The sequence below is a fragment of the Rhinolophus hipposideros genome (genome assembly GCF_964194185.1).
Source record: "Rhinolophus hipposideros genome assembly, chromosome: X".
Taxonomy (NCBI): domain Eukaryota; kingdom Metazoa; phylum Chordata; class Mammalia; order Chiroptera; family Rhinolophidae; genus Rhinolophus; species Rhinolophus hipposideros.
The window spans coordinates 58,802,349-58,814,449 of NC_138046.1; positions in this window are offsets into that span (position 1 = coordinate 58,802,349).

Sequence of the window (12,101 nt, forward strand, 5' to 3'; positions counted from 1 at the left end):
ACCAGTAAATATGTTACCTTACAAGGCAAAAGGGACTTTGCAGATATGATTAAGTTACGGATTTTGAGATGGTGAGATGATTTTAGATTACCTGGGTAGACCACAAATGCAATTGCAAGATCTTTGTAAGTGATAAAGGGAGGCAGGAGGGTCACAGTCAGATAGAGATTTGAAGAGGCCACACTGCTGGCTTTGAAGATGGAGGAAAGGACCATAAACTAAGGAATGCTGGCAGTGTCTTGAAACTGGAAAAGGCAGTGGGGTGGATTCTCCCTTAGAGTTGCCAGAAGCCCTGCTGGCACCTTGATTTTCGTCCAGTGCAAGCCCAGTATTCTCTACTACACTAACATTATTGGCTTAGAAAATGCATCTCAGAATTTATTAGAATAATCTCACATCCTAATATAAATCTGTCCATATTTTAATCAATCTCTCTTCAAAACCCCATTTAAGGCTCATCTTCAGGAGGACTTCTTCAGTCTTCTCCAATATCCTGTTGTGTAGTTGGTGTGGTAGACAGAATTAATGCCCCACCCATACTAATCCCCAGAACCTGTTAATTTTTAGGTTACATGGCAAAAGGGAAATAAGTTTACACATGGAAGCAAGGTTGTTGGTTAGCTGATCATAAAATAAGGAGATTATTCTGAATTGTTTGAGTGAGTCCAAAATAATCACAAGGGCCCTTAAAGTGGAAGGGAAGGTCAGACAGGGGAAGATGTGACACTGGGGAAAAGGTACAAGAGATGTGTTTGTGGCTATAGAGATGGAGAAAAAGGGCCATGAGCCAAGGAATGTGGCAGCCTCAGATGTAAGAAAAAGCAAGAAAATAGATTGTCCCCTACAGCCTCCAGAAAGGGTAGAAACCTTAACAACACCTTGATTTTTATCCCAGTGAGTCTTTTATGGGATTTCTAATGTACAAAACTGTACATTACATACAAAACTGTACATTACGTACAAAACATAATAAATTTGTGTTGTTTTAAGCCACTAAGTTTGTGGTGATTTTTTACAGCAGCAATCGGAAACTGATGTATTTTCAGTAATCTTTTTCTAACCTGATAGTTTCTCTTTTTTCAGTTGTGACTTCTGAATTGGAATAATTTTGCAGTCTTTAAAGTAATGAATGCAGCTAATGATGAAGCATTTTATTTTTTCAGCATGCCTAAAAATGCAGTTTTTATTCCTCACCCTAAATTCGAGGCCTATTTCATATATCCTCTATTAAATGTAAATATAGATTTAAGACATTATTCAAAATAATGGTCAATATTATATTCAATAGCTTATAGTTTTCACTATTAAAATGAACTTTTTCTTTGTTTATGGGTGCATCACTATGAGCTAGAAAATAATCTTTGTTTTTCCATCTGTTTAGTCATCATACAGATTGGCAAACATTTGTTTAATCCCATGTTTTAAAGTGCATTGAAATTAACAAGGTAAAGTTTAACAACTGCAGGTCATATGATTTAAAAAATATTTATGAAACAGAAGTAGCAATGATCAGGAACTGCCATTTTCATTTTGCTGCACTTCCAACCAAAGGCAACAGCATTATTGGCTGCTTTCCTTCTCAGAAAGCTGGACTTTTTCCTTTAAAGCTGAAAAAAAGAAGAAATTGCCTTCCCAGTATGATACTAAAAAGAAAATGTAATTAGAATAAACTTCCCTGTGAGGCATGTAACAATCATATATTTGATTGTAACAATTTTGCAGGCAGAGGCAAGTGAACCAATGCTTAACTGATCAGACATATAAAAGTAAGTGAAGAAAGAGTCCTAGGGAACCCTGGAGCTGTTTTAACTCTAAGTACCAAGGACAAAAAAATGAAAAATGGCTAATAAGAAATATAGGTCTTCCTACCTTTAATGCAATTATAATCTCATAATAGATTATAGTAGGGCTGCTTGTCTCCATGTTGTATCTGAACAACCAAAACAAGGATATAAAGATTGGCCATTCTTTTTTCTCATCTGTAACAAGTGGAATCAACAAACTTTCTCCAAACTTACTAATCTTCTGCCTTTACCAAAAGGACAAGTACATTTTTCTTGATCCAATAATACAGTTGATTAATTTAATAATTTGTGGGAAAACTACTCAATGACTAGCAAATAACAACAGTTGATTTGTAAAAACAATAAGTTTTCTTACCAGCAAAAAAGTAGTAATGATTGAGGCACAGAAAAACACATGGCTTGCAATGAGAAGACTTCGTTATTGAATCTGAATTTATTGTAAAGTCATAATGACTCTCAAAACCTGTTGTTGACATTAGGAAGATTACCAGTGGTTGATAATCCAAGAAGTTATTAACCACCAAGAGTGTTTAGAAATATGCAGGGTAGTTTTCCACAATCATTGGGAATTATTTCTGGTATTTAATGGCTTGGGGCCAGATATACCAAATGTTGTGCAATGCACAGTTCAATTCTATACAGTGATGAATTTTGCTCACACCATGTCAACACTGTCCTCTTGAGAAACACTTTGCCGTCATCCATTTGTCTACCACTCAAAACCCCTACTCAAACACTCTTTTTTTCTAAGATAACAGAATTTATTATGCAAAATTCTCTACATGACCATGGTTGGGTATGGCGGGACATAATAAAAGTACAACCAAGGTTAAAAACCGAATTAAGGGATCAAGAGACAAAGAATATCCCTGAGGAGGAACTGATGAGAAAATCTAAAGACAGGATTCTCAGAGAAATAAAAACAGAGGCAAAAATATGGGTGGTTGCAAAAGTCTTAAAACCCATTTTACCCCATGAGGTTCAATGTGTTGACATAAGTAAGCTAAAGAGACCACTATTGGTTGTCCAAGAAAGCTGAAGTGATGCTGAAGGGAACACACATTTGCATACACTTCAATCTAGACAGTAAGTCTCAAATGATTGTTTGGCTAACAGGCATTTTCAATAATATAATGTATCATCTTTTTTAATATCTATATTAAAATCTAATGTGGAGGTTAGGTTGAGATATGGGCATTACTCTTCCTGTGGCTTTTCTCCAAACATTAGCAGTTGACTTTGAACTTTATGTCATCTAGACTAAAAATACAATCTGGAAATAATGCATTTCAAATACATTGTTAAATAGAAAACTCCCTTAACCCCCCCCCCCACACACACACACAAAGAAATAATATCTTCATTTTTTACCCATAAGCCAGAGTAAAAAAATTCTCAGGACATAACCAGGTCCCTGGCTATCTATTTCTTAGAGGCCCTAATCCTCCTTGTTTCTGCTAGATGACACCCATTGGAAGTTAAGTTCACTAAAGCTGCTCTTTCAGGAATATGACAGATTACTACTTCTACTCCATAATTTTGTGTAAGTAAAGAAAATATAACCATTCCTTAAAAACTCACACTGCTGTAATATTATTACATAAGTTTCAATTTATAATAATATATAAGTAGCTCTTTTATCAACAGGTTTGTTAGTGGGGAAAAATTGCTTCAGGAAATGTAAAGTCTGGAATTGTTTTTAAGGAAGAAAGTAGAACTTGGAAGAAGATAACTACGCTAGATGATTTTCTCCCCCCTTTTTCCCCCCTAAAAGCAGTATTCAATCTGTGGAACACTGGGTGGTTAAAATTCAGCTAGAAAACTTTCAGTCTTACTAGCTTGAATAACTAGAATACAGAGTTTGGGACTAGCATGGCAAACGGAAAGTGAGGGGAATCCCATAAAGAACAGATTCAGAGGGGAATCCCCAAATTCTGTGTGTGAAGTCTATGTAAGAAGATAAACCATAAAGATCAACATTGAGCTAAAAAGATATTGCAATTAACACAGAAGAATTTTAAAACAGCTATTATAGATATGTTCCAGGCCATAAAGGAAAATAAACGTATAGTAAGTGAAAAGAAGTATCAGCAGGAAAAGTCAAAAATAACCAAATAAAATTCTAGGACTTAAATATTCAAATCTCAAATTTTTAAAAAATATCTGATGGGTTCAATAATGGATTGATTGGTGATGATAGAAGAAAGTGTCAGTGAATTTGAAAACAGGGCAATTTAAGTTGTTCAATCCAAAAACCTAAAAGGAAAAGAATATTTTAAAAATAATGTTTCTTGAGTATGATATTGTGGGACAATATCAGATGGTCTAACACACATGTAATTGGAGGAAAGAATGAGAGAAGAAAGAAATGTGAGGATAAAATATTTGAAAATACAAATTTCCCAAATGTAGTGAAAGACATAGATTTTTAGATTCAATAATCTCAATGAACTTCAAGTAGAAAACACACTAAGAAAACCACGTCTGGGTATCTCATAGTCAAACTGGTTAAAAAAAAAAAAAAGGAAAAAAAGTCAAAAAGCAAATCTTGAAAGCTCCCCAAAAAAGAAAGGTTACATATTTAAGAGTATATATATATGTATATATATGTATGTGTGTATGTATATGTATATATATACATACACACACACATATATATCTATATATACTCTTTATGAATATTATATATATGACATATTCTAAAAAAATTGATTCCAGTAATTGGTAACCTCTCATGAGAAACAATGGAGCCAAAAATCTAGCAGTAAAAAAATTAAATTTAGGATGCTATATATAAAACAAAAAATTTGCTTCAAGAATGAAGGCAAACTAAAGATAGGTTCAGATAAATTAAAATAAAAATAACATATTTCCACCAGTCTTATACTACAAGAAATCTTAAAGGAATTTTTTCTGGATGAAGGAAAATAACCTGTAATGGAAATTCAAAACATGAGGCAAGAACGGAAAGCACCAAAAATATAAAATATGTGGATAAATATGAAAGAATTGTCGTTTCACTTTTTGACTATTTTTTAAAATTATAGTTATTAAATATTATTTATTATAGTTTCAAGTGTACAATGTAGTGGTTAGACATTTATCTAATTTATAATTTACAAAGTGATCCCCCCGGTAAGTCTAGTACCCATCTGACACTATACATAGTTTTTACAATATTATTGACTATATTCCCTGTGCTGCACTTTACATCCCTTGACTTTTTGTAACTGCAGATTTGTACTTCTTAATCCCTTCGTGATTTCTAGATGGGAAGGGGTTCTCTTTTCCTTTTAATTTCCTGGAAATACATATGACTATTTAAAGCAAAACTTTTGAAAACATTGTATTTGGGTTTTATAACTTATTTAGATGTAGTGCCTAAAGTAGGACTTGCCAAACTATCACCAATTGGTCAAATCCAGCTTTGCACCTATGTTCGTATAGCCTATGAGCTAAGAATAGTTTCTACGTTTACATATTTAAGTGTTGCAAAAAAAATAGAATATTTCATGACACATGACAATTGCATGAAATTCAAATTTCAGTGTCCACAAGTAAAATTTTATTGGTACACAGCCACACACATTTGATTACATATTGTCTATGTTGTTTCTTCATTATGACCTCACATTATATGCAAACATTAACTGAAAATGGATTATAGAACTAAATCTAAAAAATGAAATGTCAAAACATCTAAAAGAAAACAGTAGAATATATTTATGGTAGACAAAGATTTGTTAGATAAAAAACAGAAATAATAATCATAAAAGAAAATGGACTTCATCAAATTTTAAACTTTCACTCCTCCATAAGTAATATTTTTTAAAAAATTAAAATGTAAGCCAGAGACTAGGAAAAAGCAACCCACAGACTAGAACATTTGTATTACATATATCTGACACAAGATTTGTATCTGTTTTAGAAAACAGGTATCAAATTCTTACTACGTGATTCAGTAACTCTATTTCTAGACATTTAAGGAAATGAAAATCTATACCCACACACACAAAAAAGTTTTTATATAAATTTTCATAGCAGCTTTCTTTATAATAACCCAAACTGGAAGTAATCAATTGTGTTGTATTCATACACTCTGATAATATTTAGCAACTAAAAAAACAAACCACAAGTATGTGCAATATTGAATAATTATGAGTCTCAAAAACATTATATTGTGCAAAAACTTAGATAAAAAGATTACAGCTTTGAATATGAAGTTCTAGAAGGAGCAAAATCAATCTATACGGTGGAAATCATACAACGCGTTACCAGTACAGGAGTGGGGACAATTGATTACAAAGGGCTATGATTGTTTTAGTGTTTACAGAAATGTATGCATTTGTCAAAATATAATGAATGGCAAAATCAAAATAGATGAATTATTTTGTATTCTAGTTATGCTTCAGTAAAGTTGAAAAACATTATGGAGTTTTAAGAAGAATCAAGGAACTAGAAATGAATATAACTAAAGATAAATTACAAGTTATTAATTTGGGTTCAACTGGATTTTAATCAATGGATATGCAGTATTGAGTACTTCACAACTCATTGTAATGTCATCTTATATTGAGCACATACTATGTGTAGGACGTGTTCTAGTGCTAAAATATACAGGGAAAAAAGATACAGCCATAACTCTCATGATTCCATGGGGAACAACAGATGATAAATATCCAAATATGACAATTTCAGAGAATGATAAGCACTATGAAGAAAAGCAAATAAGGTAATAAAATAGTGACTTTCAGGCTCTCAGTTACTTGAGCTAGGTAGTCAGAGAGGCCTCAATGAAGAAATGATGTTTCAGCTGAGATTTATGTTTTGAGCACTAGTCTGTCCAAGACATAGTATAAGGTAATGTTCATTGTCAGATAAGTGCTATAGACAGTGTAAAAATAAAGAGATATGTATATTATAGGCCAGATTTGATTGACAAGTAAACTTTACCTAGGTACTGAAACTTTGGCCAGCATTGTTAGAAATAAAGAAGTATGAGAATTATTCCTTAACATTTATTTCAATCTTCTCTTTTTCTTCTCTACTATATAAGACTCTAATTCGATCCTTCTCTCTTATGTTCTCAAGGCAACTTCTATACCTATAATAATTATCATATGTCATTGTAATTATTTGTTGGCATATTCAACTCTCCAATTAGATTAATACTATCTTCAAAATATTAAGTTGTATTTATCAGCACCAAGCATAGTAGAAACTCAAAGAGTGTTTGAATGAATGACTACTACAATAGTCATGGAACTTTCCACCTCTATCCTCATCCTACCTCCATCCCTTATGAAAAAAGCAACTACATTACACTTCTTAAGGCAAAAAACCCAGAAAGTTTCATGTGTGTACACTGTATACTGCCTTCAAAACAAAGAAAAACAACTATTTTTTAATGTGATTGTTCATTGCTTGAAGTATTCACCACAAAAGGAATAGGCATATAAACTATAAACAGTTAAAAGGTACAATACTTAATGGTTATTCCTAATGGCTCAGGAGCCATACTGCCTAAGTTTGAATCCTGACCTAAAATCGAACTCTGCTACTTAGGGTGAGCACTGAATCTTTTTCTGCCTTAGTTTCTGCATCTGTAAAATTAGGACAATGATAGTAGCTGTCGTATAAGATGGTTATAAATATTAAATAAGCAATACTTTAAAATGGTTAGAATAGTGTCTAGAATATAGTATGTATGAATTTAAAGTAGCTATTATTATTATTACTATTACTACATTGTTATTATTGAGGTGAGATTTTGTAAAATGGAGCTATATGGGTCTGAGATAAACAAAAATGAATTAGGGAAAGAAGTTACATTTCTATAAAAGAGGACAGTGGTCTGCTTTATTTGGCTACAACGTTTTCTCTTTTTCTTCCAGTGAATCACTTCCTTTGTTTATGCTTGTTTTTAGAGTTTCTTTTTCAACATTTTTTTTATGACTGAGTCTCACTGTGAATTTGAGTTGTAATATGCTATATTTGATTCTGATAGTATAAAAATAATTTAAATTGTTATGTTTTCCATTCAAGTCTAAATTTAGGTAAACAATTTTTTTCTTGGTGGTCCAAAGACATAAGCTTAAAAACTACATTAGTCCTACATTCATAATTAATACTTGATTTTTAAATTATATATGACATTTTCAAAAAGATACTTTTATTTGATTTTTTAAAATACTCATTCCTAAATTGTTAGTTTTGAAAAAATTAGTCTGCATTCAAATATAATAAGCTGAGTATGCTTTTGAAGGAACAAAATGAGCACAACCCTTATGATAAACATTTGATTTTATAGTCTACCGAATCAAGTGTTTCAAACTTGTCTCTTGTGAACATATATAAAGAAAGTTTTATATTTCAATGGATGATTTTTTATCGATTTACCTGGAGCAAAAGTAAATGCTCAGATAAAAAGATGATGGAAAATTCATTTAAGCTGTAAAAACCTAAAAGTTTGCATTCATTTAGAATGACCTTAGGAAATTATTGGAATTGTTGAAAACCTAATGCTTTGTTTAATTTGATAATACGTCTTTTTTTTTTTTTGCTGTTCTACTCTTTTTAAATAATGAGATAATAATACAGAAGGAATTTGCTAAATCATCGTTATAAACAAAGGGTAGAAGTTTTTGTTTTGATAATCTTCTATTTCAGTGCATTCTATGCTTTTTAATAGACTTTCCAAATAATCATACACTTTGTTAGTGAGTGTAAAACAATGGAGCTTCATTTGCAAACTCTTTAAATCAAGACCTCATTAAGCATATGGACTTTGCATTGCTCTCTGAATGAAAAGGAGCACATTACATTCAAAAGTAGGCATGTCCTCTCCTAATCCAACTATCAACTGAAAATTGAATATCTGCACTGCCTGAAGGAACAACCATGAATATAAAGGAAAATGCCAATTTCTAAAATAACCAGTTCCCATAGCAAAAAGAGCTTTTGTGGGTTAAAATCAATACCTTGGACCACAGCCAGAAATGAATAGCTAGTCAATGCCCGAAATCGAGAGCAAAGGTAAAAGTGTTCCATAGAGCTGATACCACCAAAAACCTTGAGACCAACATTGAGTTTGGCCTTGCAGTTTAGCTATACATAAAGCAAGTTTACAGTAAACAGTCCCAAATCATAATTTCAGGTCTTTAGTCTAAAGGTTAAGATATTATTACTCTCTATAAATCATGACAAGGATATTTATTATTACTCACTGGTTTTATCATAGAGCTCAGCACAGTGCTTGGGTAACACAACGGGTGCTTCATTAATCCCTGTTGGTAATTTCTCCCTCGACACTGTTTCATTTATTGGCAATTTTTGTCCTATTTTAGTGAGGCATGGGTCATTCTGCTATGGCCAACAGTATATATAAGAACATTATTCAAGCAACTACTAGAAACAGAAAAGTTAATGCTTATTTCTGTGTTTGCAGAGCAGTGCTTGTCTGTCCCAATCAATTTAATTTTATGATGATCACAGATTAATCTAAAGCTCAGCAGAGGCTATATTGGATAACTACCATGGACAGAGCAGAAAACACCATTAGAATCAGTTACGTAAGTATATAATTATGTAAACTAGATTCACAGCTCAAAAATGGTAACCATTGATGTGTGTGTATGTACATATAAGTGTATATATATATATATATATATATATATATATATATATATATATACATATGTGTACAGATATATTTCACAGTGTCAAGCAGTAAAATGCAGAACTATGATTCATAATATAATAGTTTTAAAAAGCTTTCATTATTAAAAAAGTGTGTTTTATTTCCTATGTAAGCTGGTAATTTAAACAATTTTCATGGTAGCTTGTAATTGCTCCCATAATTGTTTACCTATTCACTAGCACTCTGTAGTACTTTGCAACAGTAAACTCTTATCCACATTTGCTTTCTTTTTTCTTGACATTATCTCTTAATTCTATTATGTGACCAATCAACACCTAAAACTTTGTCTCAGTGTTTTTCTTGTTCTAACTTAACATGAAAGAGACAGCAATTGTTTTTTTTCAAGAAAAAAGAGAAATGCTTATATGAAGCAATAAAATGTGCAACCCAGTATTAATTTATTAAAGTTACAGTTCACACTGTTTTGAGCAATCAATTGTAAATAATTGTATTTCACAGAAGTCAATTTGTACATCTTTAAGATGCTAATCATTTTATATTTAATTATATAAATAACACCAATATACCTTTCAACAAAATTTATAGCTATTACACCAACTAATTAAAACCAAATTTAAAAGGTAGCTTGATAAATATTCTATTTATGAAATGCAAATTCAAAGAGAAAAAAGTAGACAAAAATGGGTCTTGATACTTCCTCTTTTTAAAATTTTGTTCTCTTACTCAACTAAACACGTCATATGACTGCCTTTGAAAGTAAGTCATCCAGAAAAAGAAGTGAATTTCATCTATTTGTGTATTTATAGGCAATACAAAGTAAAATATACATATATATGCATGTTATCAACTATGAATAAAAGATTAAACATTACAACTTGAGCTCTTTGATTTCATTTCAAATTTATTCATGTAACAAACATTTATGATTCTATGGAATGCTGGAGATACAAAGTTGAGTAAGGTTTCTGCCTCAGAAAGCCTACAATATAATACAAAGTAAATGCTATATGATATGTACTGTAAGAAAGACATGGACGAATTGCTGGGAGAGAACTAAAAAAAGGAAGAAATAATTGCAGAAAAGTCTGGAAAGTCTTCACGGAGGAGGTGAAAATAAACAGAATCTTGAGATAGGTAAGATTTTTCTAGGTTAGGAAGAGAAGAAAGGGCATTCTATACAAGTGCAAAGGCACTTTTACAAGTGTAAAAGGGAATAACACGTTTAAGAAAGTTCGGTCTAGCTGGAATTCCGTTTGCATGACTAGGGGAAAGCGAGAGGCTTTGAGAAAGAAAATAGTGCTGTAGAGAAATTGGCATGGTTCACATTGTGAAAGACTGTGTATGCCACACTAAAAAGTTTGGACTATATACAGTAAACAGTTGGGAATCATCACCATAGCAAATTATTAAGCAGATGAGTGATGGAATCATACTTGTTTTAGAAAGATAACCTACTTCCAGTGTAAAGAATTTCTCGGTGGGATTATTGAGACAGCAGTCAGGAAATCCTCTATGAACTTGCTGAATATAACATGTGAAATGATAGGAGATGGAATAAGATTGTGACAATAGAAATGGAATAAGGGTTGAAACCCTAAGAAATATGTCACAAATAGCCTAGAAATGCCTCCGATACCAGTTTGGATGTAGGAATGGAAAGAAATAAAGGGGTAAATCATTAGGCCAAAGTTCCTAGCAGGGCGACCGGGTGGAAGGTTACAAAGTTAGTAATTGAAAAAGAAGTTAAGGAGTTTACGGAAGGGAAATATGAGTGATAGTAATTTGGGGTTGACTGGAAGTACTTCAGAAACCCTTAAAATAGGGAGTTAAGAATATAGAGCAGGAACTCAGGATGAAATTGGGAGGTGTAGGTTTTGAAGTCATCAGCATACCAGTATTTTTAAAGACCTGATGGCAGCACCCAGGGAAAGAGCAGAGAAGAAGGCTGGGAGCAAAAAACCCTGGAGAACAACATAAGAGACTGCATAGAGGAGGAAATATTAAAAAACAAAATATAAAATATATAAAATAACGATAAATAATGTTTTCATTATATTTAAAATTTAAAGTACCTACAAATTAATGATTTTGTAGTGGCAATTGAAATCCTTAATATCCTTGTGAATTGTATGTTTGGCAACTTAATATGTCAAATGGTTTATTTCAAATTGTTTTCTGAGTTTATAAAATACAATTATAAAACATACTCAATGACACTTGTACCAATATCAATTTCCTGGGGGTTTTTGTGTGTCTGTGTTTTTGTTTGTTGAGAGTTTTTATCATGAAGGGATGTTGAATTTTGTCAAATGCTTTTTCTGCATCTATTGAGGTGATCATATGATTTTTATCCTTAATTTTGCTAATGTGGTGTATGACATTGATTGATTTCCAGGTGTTGAACCATGTTTGCATCCCTAGAATAATCCCACTTAACCATGGTGTATGATCCTTTTACTGTATTATTGATCGTTTTGCTAACACTTTGTTGACAATTTTTGCACCTATATTCATCAGGGATATTGGCCTGCAATTTTCTTTTCTTGTACTGTCCTTGTCTGGTTTTGGTATCAGGGTAAAGCTGGCCTCAAAAATGAGTTTGGAAATGTTCCCCAATCTTCTATTTTTTACAAGAG